The sequence below is a fragment of the Notothenia rossii genome (genome assembly GCF_949606895.1).
Source record: "Notothenia rossii genome assembly, chromosome: 12".
Taxonomy (NCBI): Eukaryota; Metazoa; Chordata; class Actinopteri; order Perciformes; family Nototheniidae; genus Notothenia; species Notothenia rossii.
This window is the reverse complement of record NC_136911.1, coordinates 13,923,964-13,934,584: the sequence shown is the minus strand read 5'-3', so window position 1 is coordinate 13,934,584 and position 10,621 is coordinate 13,923,964. Positions and strand designations below refer to the sequence as shown.

General features: G+C 40.6%; 1 protein-coding gene across 8 annotated transcripts in view; it reads left to right on the top strand.

Annotated features, from left to right (window-relative positions):
- The window catches only part of map3k15 (mitogen-activated protein kinase kinase kinase 15), a 158,340-nt gene that overhangs the window by 28,553 nt on the left and 119,166 nt on the right, over positions 1-10,621 (top strand). The gene's annotated exons all lie outside the window — the stretch shown is intronic.

The following is a 10,621-nucleotide window of genomic DNA, read 5'->3' as shown; positions in this document are numbered from 1 at the left end:
TTTGTGTTTGGGCCTCCCCCTTATGAATCCTGTCTGATCTTCCGAAATGATGGAGGGTATAATATCTTCAACAAAAATCTTCGCAAGTATTTTCACATATACAGAAAGGAGCGAGATTGGGCGATATGATGCACAGCTCAACGGGTCCTTGCCCTTCTTAAAGATCAGAGAGATAGAGGCTTGTTTAAGGGTGGGCGGCAGTGAGCCTTGGTCGTACGACAAATTAAACATATCTAATAATAATGGGGACAGTTGATTTGAGAATTTTTTGTAGAATTCTACCGGGTATCCGTCAGGTCCCGGTGATTTGCCACTGTTCATGGACTGTATTGCCTCTTTAATCTCAGCGAGCTGCAGTTTGGCATCTAGTGTCTGTTGGTCGTTAGTCGAAATCTTGGGCATATCTAATTTATCCAAAAATGTATGTAGCTGATCTTCGTTATCAGGGGATTCAGACGTGTAGAGACGAGAGTAGTAGGTTTTAAAGATGTTATTAATCTCTCCCGGGTCAGAAGTGAGAGAGCCCAACCTGTCCCGAATCTGGGTGATTTGGTTCGAGGCAACCCTAGCCTTTAGTTGGTGGGCCAGGAGACGGCCAGCTTTATCACCATGTTCATATATAGACCCTTGTGAATGTAGGAGTCGTCGTTCAGCCTCTCTTGTTAGGAGAAGGTCAAGTTCTGTTTGGAGCCCCATCCGTTCTTTAAATAGATCAGGTGATTGATTGGAAAATAGTTGGTTGTCTAGATTAATGATAGATTCTTCCAGTTCTCTTTGGCGTGCTCTACGAAGTTTATTAACATGAGACGTATGCGAGATGATCTTACCCCTAAGAAAAGCTTTAAGGGTTTCCCAGAGTAGGGACGCAGAGGTCTCTTCATTTTGGTTGGTCTCACAGAAGAATGTAATTGATTCCGAAATACACTCACAAAAGGCTGCATCAGAAAGTAAAAGAGGGTCAAGACGCCAGAATCTAAATTCCTTAGGCTTATGATCAAAGTGAAGGTCCAGGATCACAGTTGAATGATCTGATACAGTTATCGGTGAGTACTGAACAGAGACAATCGACAAAATAAATGTTTTATCAACAATAAAATAATCTATGCGAGAGTATGAACGATGTGCATGGGAAAAGAAAGAGTATTGCCTAGCCGAGGGGTGTAAAAATCTCCACGGGTCGACGTAGCCATAGTGGTCCATAAAAGCAGAGAGAGTTTGTGCCGTTTTAGAGGGCGCCACAGTTCTGGAACTAGATCTGTCTAGTGCTGGGTCTATAACACAATTCATATCTCCTCCCAGTATCAATAGGTGGGAATTCAAATCGGGGATGGTGGAGAATAGCGACTTCACAAAATTATGATCATCCAAATTGGGAGCATACACAGAAACTAAGATGACCGGCTTCTGATAAAGTGTACCAGAAATGATGACATAACGTCCATTTGGATCTAAAATTGTATTAGTAAGGGTGAAATTGACTTTTTTCCGAACTAAAATGGCTGTGCCCCTTGTCTTTAGGTTAAATTGTGAATGAAACATTTCTCCAATCCACGGCCTATTCAGATTTCGCTGATCAGATTTACATAGATGTGTCTCTTGTATAAACATTATATCCGCCTTCAGGTTTTTAAGATGTGTCATAATCTTTGTTTGTTTCACCGAAGCATTCAACCCACCAGTGTTCAAAGAGAGTATCCTGACCACCTGTCCACCACCAGTCCCTGTACCAGTTACATTAGCCATGACACCGTGTACAGCATCGAAGGTGTAAGAACAGCCCTAGAACATCCACAACTAAAAATGGAGAGAACAGTGTACATAAACAGAATGTAAATGAAACAGCTGCCTCAAACAAATGGAAACCTATAGCCCCATCAAAAATAAATGCCCCACCCTCTCCCGCCCTCTCCCTCCCATCCTCTACTCCCTCCCAAATCCTCCCATGCCCTAGCCCCCCTCCCTCCCCACCCCTGAGCTCCATCAGCAAATGAAATTGGCAATAACTTCCCTACCTGAATCATCTCTCCTTCTTCAAGGTGTCTCAGTACCCACATCATGCAGATACAAACTCCTTAGTAAGTGTAACAATTGTGAACAGCAAATGTTAACAAGAACATTGCAAAAGTGCAAGAACATCCCGGGTATAGAGTGTAAATACAAAAATGAAAACAATTAAATTAAATAAAAATAGATGTAAACATGTCACATCATGTGCTGTCATGGCCGAGCAACGTTAGTTATAAAATAAATTACGTCCCAACAGAACGACGGCTATAAAGTGCCCAGAAACAATTGTGAACAGCACGAGTTAACAAGGAAATTCGAAAAACTGCAAAAAACACCCCGGGTATATAATGTAAATACAAAAATGTAATCATACAAAAAATAAATGTAGACCACATGTGGCATTGTGCGCTGTCATGGCTAGGTAATGTTAGATTATGCAATCAATTGTGTCCAAACATAACGGTTGTAACGTACCCAGTCCACCATCAATGCAGCGCTAGCGTGGTTTAGCCTAGCTAGCACAACATCAGTGGTTAGTTAGCCGGCTCGCGTTCATAGCCAGCTGCAAAGGCTACAGCCTCCAGGGGCGAGGGGAACCTTTTCTTAGCCCCGCTTCCAAGTGTGATCTGCAGGCGAGCAGGGAACAGAAGAGCCGGTCTGAGGCCTAGGTTGTACAGCTTTGACATGATGTCTCGGTATTTCGCCCGCTGTTCGAGAACCTCTTGTGTAGTCTTCGTAGATCTGCACTGGTGTCCCACGGTAGCGGAGATCCCCTCGTCTCTTGCGGGCCTCCCGGACAATCAGCTCCTTGACTTGGTAGCGATGCAGCCGCAACATCACAGGTCGCAGTCCCGCCCCTGGCTGCGGCCTAGCAGCCGGCGCTCTGTGTGCACGGTCCAGCTCGGGAGGGGATTGGAGAGTTTCATTGCCTAGCAGCTCGACCAAAAGTTCAGAAAAGTAGGTTGTAGGCCGGGGTCCCTCAATAGACTCAGGAAGTCCAATGATTCTAATGTTATTTCTGCGGCTCCGACCTTCCAGATCTGCGGTCTTCGCAGCCAGTTTAGCATTGCTATCTGCTAATACCGCACACTTCTCCTCGAGTATACGGAGTCGCTGATCTTGCAGATTGGCATTGGTCTCAAGAGAGTCTATTTGTTCCCCATGTTCTGCTACTGTGGTCTGTGTTTGGTTCAGCTTCGCCTCCAGTACCGCAAAGGCAGCTTTGAAGTCAGCTGAAATGCTAGCTCTGTGCTCCCTCTGTGCTCCCTCTGTGCTCGCTCAGAGCTCGCTCAGAGCTCGCTCAAAGCTCGCTCAAATGTGCTCTTCAAGCAGGCTAATTATGCTAGCCATGTCTGAGACAGCAGTTTCGGTATTTTTTGCCTGTTTCGTCTCCGTTTTCAATGCAGATTTCGGCATCACATCGGCTTTTTCTGATCTATATTCCAAATTATGTTCACACAATACGGGTTTAACTCAACTTCGGTGGTTTTAAATTAAATGTAGAAAGTAAAGTCGTGGGAGAACGAGACAACGCAGCCCTCACATGTTCGTCCAACCGGAAGTCCATTTGCTATATCTTGTCCCACTGAAAAGGCACTGCACCGATACTATTAAAATATTGGCATAGTTCATCCCTGTGCTGCTTGGCTCGAGCTGTAGCATCCATGTAGCTATTTGTTGTTTGTATATATCACGCCGTCTGTCTTCTGGTTGCCTCTTTTGAATGATGAATACACACTACCGCCGCCTGCTGGTAAGGAGAGTTATTGCCACTCACTCATGCGCAGTTCGTACGTGCTACTTGGCCGTCGGCTGAAGTCTTTGCGGTGTGTTCCAGTGCGACAACAGTCGTGTTCCGTCGGGACGTGTTCTTTGGTGTCAGTTTGGTTAGTCTGGGCCTTTAGGACAGAGAGTGAATACACATACTATACAGAGATGCTGTAGGAGAAAACCAATGTGATTTTGGAACATTGAACAATGTACATCTATTCTAGTAGACCTCAACAATGGAATTATGATCAGTAGAAATGGCCATGACATGGGACCTTTAAGTACAGTAACGAAGTATTTGTACTCCACTACTTTCCACCTCTGGATGGGTGAAATAATATAAGTTATTATAGTCAAAAACAAGGTAAATTAAGTGGTATGGTGCAGTTTTCTTTTTTAAGATAAGATGTACTGTAAGATAAGATGTACTTAGATAGAAAGAAACATGTTGCAGCAGCATAAACAAAACAAGGAATTGGACATAATAACAAATTAAAAGAGTAGAAATAAACCATTCTAAAATATAAACATCTCAAAATAGAAATGCTAATAAACCAACATTAAGGAGTAAGAAAAATACATATATGACCGTGAAGATAACAAATCTATAAACTATAAATCTGTATAAACTGACTGACAGATAAAAAAAAACTATTGAAGGGCCAATTTTCTTTGATGTTGTAACTTTTGAATGCCTTCAGATATTTGAACACCTACGGATTTTCCACTCACGCAAACACACAAGGGAAAACGGCAGTTGTTTGGAATGTATTTCATGATGATGCAACCTCAACAAACCTCTTTTCTCCAGGGGTGGAGTCCTCTGCCGCATCTGGCGGGCCATCCAGCGGCACAGAGAGCGAGAGAGGCTGAGGGGTGACGAATGCTCGGAAGATGATGCATGATGGGATACGTAGACTACAAATCTGGAGGATTCTGTTTGGCAGAAACACGCACACATCAACACTACCAGTCCTGCTTGCATTATGTTTTTTCTTTCTCTCTCCCCAGTGCCTTATCATGTTGTATTCTGAACGTTTTATGTACTGAATCTTAGTTTGATTGTACATCTCTATGGTCACAGACTGGACCAGACCAAAGCGCTTTAGTGCAGCCAGAACTCTATATATCTTTTCACGCACTTAAATATGTATTGATGCTCATGCTTGAGAACTTTGCTTCAGAATTTTTAGAGGAAAATCCATCATAGCAATCAGAAATATGTTTAAGTGACACTCAATGCAGGATCTTTTTAGTAAGAAAATGTCATCCCCCCAGTAAACGTTTTGTGTTCAGATTATTCACAGAGAATCACAATGTCCATAAAAACCTTTTAAACTGCTCCTTTGGCATAATATATTCAGTGTGATCCACTCAAAACTTCAATAACAGAAACTTAATTCAACATGTTAATTGGTTTCAGTCTTACCCCTCCCGATTTCTGTTGACTTTATTGTTCCTCTTTCCTTCATAACAGCATACAGTTGGACTAAAGATAAACCATTATGCTGCAGGACTAGATTCACACGCCTTCTGTTTGGAATAATGATTACAAGTACAGCCATTGTTCTCTGACAAAAACCACATGCATAGTATTTTAACAACCATATCTGTAATGTCAAATAATCATCAATAATACAAACATGTAGGATCAATCGAGATAAAACCATTTGTTTCTTTTCCTGCCTTCAGAATGATTGGTCAGTATGTAAACACTATGTAAAACAAGAAAAAGGGCTCCAAATGTTCTAGTTTTAGGTTGAATACTTTAATAATTCAGTGGATAATTCTTCCAAAACTATGCAAAGATGGAACAAACAAAGCTAATCTGCTTTTCCTCTTCTGTAAAACCTTATTTAATAAACATATATGTTCTACTCTCTGAGTACCTCTATTTAAATGTTGTTTTTTATTCCAGCTCTTATGTGTATGTGCTGTGTATTTCATTGAATACTTAAAAACTACAATAAACCTGAAATAAATACAAAATGTTGCCCCTTTGATGTTAACTTTTAGTGCCAGATTGTGTTTGCCAATGTGTGTAAAGTACATTTACTGACCATGCGTTCAGCTTTTCAACACTCTTTTTTCTGTTCTCACGGTCATGGCCTTTCTCCATGGAGATATTTTCTTGCCAGTCACTTCCTTTACCTTAGTTGGAGCAATGGCATCTATAACATTTTTAAATTTTGAATTAAAACGATCTACTAGCTCATTTACTGAGATGTTAGCATGGGCAAGTGACGAAGAAAAATTATGAGTAAACATTCCCCTAGTATTTTCCGTTAAATATTGCTTTGTGAACAAAAATAGAGCTCTCAAAGAAAACACAGGAATGATCAGAGAGTGCAACATCAGTCACCACAACCTTATAGATATTCAGACCCTTTGAGATAATTAAGTCCAGAGTGTGCCCCTTATTGTGCGTCACATGCTGAGTCAGTCCATAGTTATCAAGAACACATAACAGTTCTTTAGCCCCTCTGTCCTGGGGGTTGTCAACATGGATGTTAAAATCACCAGCAATGACTAGACGGTCAAAGTCAATACAGACTATAGACAGCAGTTCAGTAAAGTCATCAAAAAAGCTTGCACAGTATTTGGGTGGTCTATAGATATTTAGGAACAGAGCTCGAGAGGAGCATTTCAGCTGAAGGGCCACATATTCTAAAGAAGCAAAGTTCCTATAAGATGTCTTCCTGCATTGAAGGGAATCGTTGAACAAAATAGCAACTCCACCTCCTTTCTTATGCATTATTTCCTGACCCATAAAACTAAAGTTGGGAGGGGTTTATTCGATAGGAAAAGCTGCACTGTTATTTTGTTCAATCTAATTTTCCGTTAAAAACATAACATCGAGATTGTGTTCAGTGATAAAATCATTGATTAAAAATGTTTTTCCTGCCAAAGACCTGACATTTAATAAATCTAGTTTAAGTTAGTTAAATACACTATCAGTCAGATTTTTAATCTAAATTTGATAAATTCACACAAACGTTTGAGCGCTTCCTGTTTCTAAGCTGATTCACCGCTCTTCATCTATTACCTATCAACACAGATATCAGCAAAGCTACTGGCAGGCAGGACCCCGGCATGTCCTGGAAAGAGTTGAGAGTGCCATACGCCCTTGAGCCTGGACCCAGCACATATCAGTTAGAGTTTGCTGCGTTTTGTACATACACATCCTTATCAGGCTTCAGAGACAGCAGATGCTTTCTTGAAGGGGGGAGGTGGTTGACGTAGGCATGGTGATGAAGACAGGGGAGATGGTGCGTGTCTCTGCTTCGGTGATTGTGGTGGGCGTCGTTGAGGGGCGGGGGTCAAGGACATGCTGCCAACCCTGTCTATTGCCTTCAGGCAGTCATTTAACTCCAGGAAGGACTTGGTGCCAACCCTGTGTATCTCCTTCTTGTGGTCATTGAACTCCAGTAAGGTGGGCAAGGGTGAAAGGGTGAGCGGAGAGTAGAGAGAGCTGTGGGGTGAAGGAAGAGTATCCTCAAAGGTGTTGATAGGGGGGAAGAAGGGCGGTGGAGACTCCTCCATTTGTGTCATAGGTCTCCCATAATAAAAACATTCCTCAGGCCGATGCAGTGATACTTCTTAAAGGTTTTCTGAGCGATGTGTTGTGTCTTTCTCCTGTTTTGATTCCTCTTGTCACTTGTCCTCGGGAGAGGGAACAGATTGATGACGCAGGCAGTTGAATATGTTAAGAGATAAAACAATTTTACTCCTGACTTGTTCAGGCAAAGTCCATCTGCCTTAAAAAGATGTCAGCGGTCCCTGAACAAGTTTAAATGATCAATAAAATGGACAGAATGGTCAGTACAGGCAGTTGAAAAGACTGGATATACAATTTAATTTGTTTTTTTAAATGTTGTTTGTAAGGCAGGAATCAAAATAGCAATTTAACTCAAATCCTAAAGAGAATTTTTGAGTATGACTATGGGCTAATATATTCTGACCCTGAATGAATTATTGCAGCTCATTAGCCCCACAGTATTACAGAAACATTAAGGAAAGGAAAGCTATTATTGTGAAGTTTAAACAATGTACTATTTTAAGCCAAATGCTATATGCAAATCTCCACCTAGAAACCTCAAGATGAAAAGCATAGATTATTCCCGAAATATTAAGTGACACAGTTTAGCATGCTCACTTTAACCAACTTCTTCATGGAACAAGGAAATAAAATAACTATTTCAGAGCTTTCGTTATCTCGTTTATTCCCTGTTTCATTCTTCGTCAATTAACTTGCCACTGTCTGCAGATGGTGGTATGATTCTATTTCATCATCACCACGCCTGGCATGTGCGTGCATTATGGGTAAACATGATACCGGCAAAAGGGAAACCACCTGATTAAAAACCTGCTCTACAGTGTAAAACACGAGAGGCCTTTTCATGTGTCAATCATCATTTCACAGTGCCTTAAGATATATAATTCCTAATAACTCTCTCATACAATGCTTTTTAATTTTCTTTGTCCCCACTCATTTATGTCATTTGGTTTGTGTGTCAAACATTGTTAAAGTATACATATATCACCTGAATGACGACAGTAGAATATTTAAAGACGTACTGCATGTTTTAAAGATGTGCTTAGGAAAGCTTTTGAGCTAGTCACAAAAGGGTGAGAAACCTGTGTTGACATTTCATATTACTCACGTACTGTAAGATCTACTGTAGGTGAAGACAGCATAATGACAGGTTTCAATTAGTTTGTGTACAATATAATAAGCTGAAAATGACCGTTTGTACTAACTGTGTAATGATGTCCACCTTTGGAATGATCATGGGAATAAATGACTGTGCTGGGGAGAAGACACTTAGCCACAATGTCAGAATAGATTATGGATAAGATATGGGGTCAATTCAGCTCACCATTGTTAAAAAAAAAACACGTATGAATTTGTATGCAGCACCTGTCCCAAAGATTTTGTGATAAAGACCTTATGTTGAGACATATAAGTTACTGATGGTTTACAGTTGCAAGAAAAAATATGTGAACCCTTTGGAATTACCTGGATTTCTGCATAAATTGGTCATAAAATGGAGGAAGCCACTGCTGTCCAGAAAAAAACATTCCTGCATGTTTGAAGTTTGCAAAAGAGCACCTGGATGTTTCACAGCACTACTGGCAAAATATTCTGTGGACAGATGAAACCAAAGTTGAGTTGTTTGGAAGGAACACACAACGCTATGTGTGGAGAAAAAAAGGCACAGCACACCAACATCAAAACCTCATCCCAACTGTGAAGTGTGGTGGAGGGAGCATCATGGTTTGGGGCTGCTTTGGGGCCTCAGGGCCTGGACAGATTGCCATCATCGACGGAAAAATGAATTCTCAAGTTTATCAAGACATTTTGCTGGAGAACTTAAGGCCATCTGTCCACCAATTGAAGCTCAACAGAAGATGGGTGATGCAACAGGACAACGACCCAAAGCACAGAAGTAAATCAACAACAGAATGGCTTCAACAGAAGAAGATACGCCTTCTGGAGTGGCCCAGTCAGAGTCCTGACCTCAACCCAATTGAGATGCTGTGGCATGACCTCAAGAGAGCGATTCGCAACAGATATCCCAAGAATATTGCTGAACTGAAACAGTTTTGTAAAGAGGAATGGTCCAAAATTCCTCCTGACCGTTGTGCAGGTCTGATATGCAACTATAGGAAACGTTTGGTTGAGGTTATTGCTGCCAAAGGAGGGTCAACCAGTTATTAAATCCAAGGGTTCACATACTTTTTTTTTTTGTTTACATGATGTGTTCAATAAAAACATAAAAACATATAATTGTTTGTGTGGTTTTAGCTTAAGTAGACTGTGTTTGTCTATTGTTGTGACTTAGATGAAGATCAGAACAAATTTTAGGACCAATTTATGCAGAAATCCAGGTAGTTCCAAAGGGTTCACATACTTTTTTTTGCAACTGTATGTTATATGTTTCATGATTAGTTTATATAACCTTGCACTGTCTGTCATTGCCCTTCCTGTTTTAATTTGTGTCCCTTTACCTCTTGTGTACAGTATATAGTCCTTTGTCCTGTGCCAGTTTGCTTTGTGTCTTTTGTCGTCAATAGAGTCATCGTTTTAAACCAAGAATCTTTGGACAGTAGTTATATTCAACAATCAAGTTTATTTAGTTCCATGTTCTTGCAGTGTGCTTTTCTAAGTTTTGCCTCTATATAAGTAAAGAATTTTTGAATTTTGAACCTTGTAGTCCAAGTGTTTGAGTCAGGTTCCTAACAATGAAACCAACATTAGTGATTGGGGCTGTTAGCTCTCGGGGGATTTGGAAAAACATTTCATGAGTTATAATTAATCACAAAGAACAAATGTCAAAAAGAAAATAATTATGACAAGTTTCCAGTTTTCTCTGCTCTTGCCTCCCTGAATCAGCTGATACCCAATCTCTGATCTAACAGTAAGGGCTGCTGATTATAGGCTTCACTATGGGGAGTGTTTTTTTATTTTTTTCATAAAGTCTATAGCTCTAGCTCACTCATGTCACACATTCATTTCCAGTCGCTAGCAGTAATAACACTTATGAGATGACACACATGTAAGTTATTCAAAAGAGAAGCACAAATTGGTTTGAATACTTTTAAACTAAAGTTCCAGGAGTTTGTGTTAGAACGGGGTATAAAAATACTGGACTCAAATGCAACGACTCATATTTTAATGAGAAAAATAAAACAAAGTATTAACAAAAGATCACTCTTGCGAGGACAAAACGAAACTCTTGAAATAAAAAAAACAAAACTCTCCTCTCTGGTATCCGCTGGGTCTCTGGACATATGAAGCAGACTGAAACAAGACGAACTGGCATAAGACAAAGGGAGACAA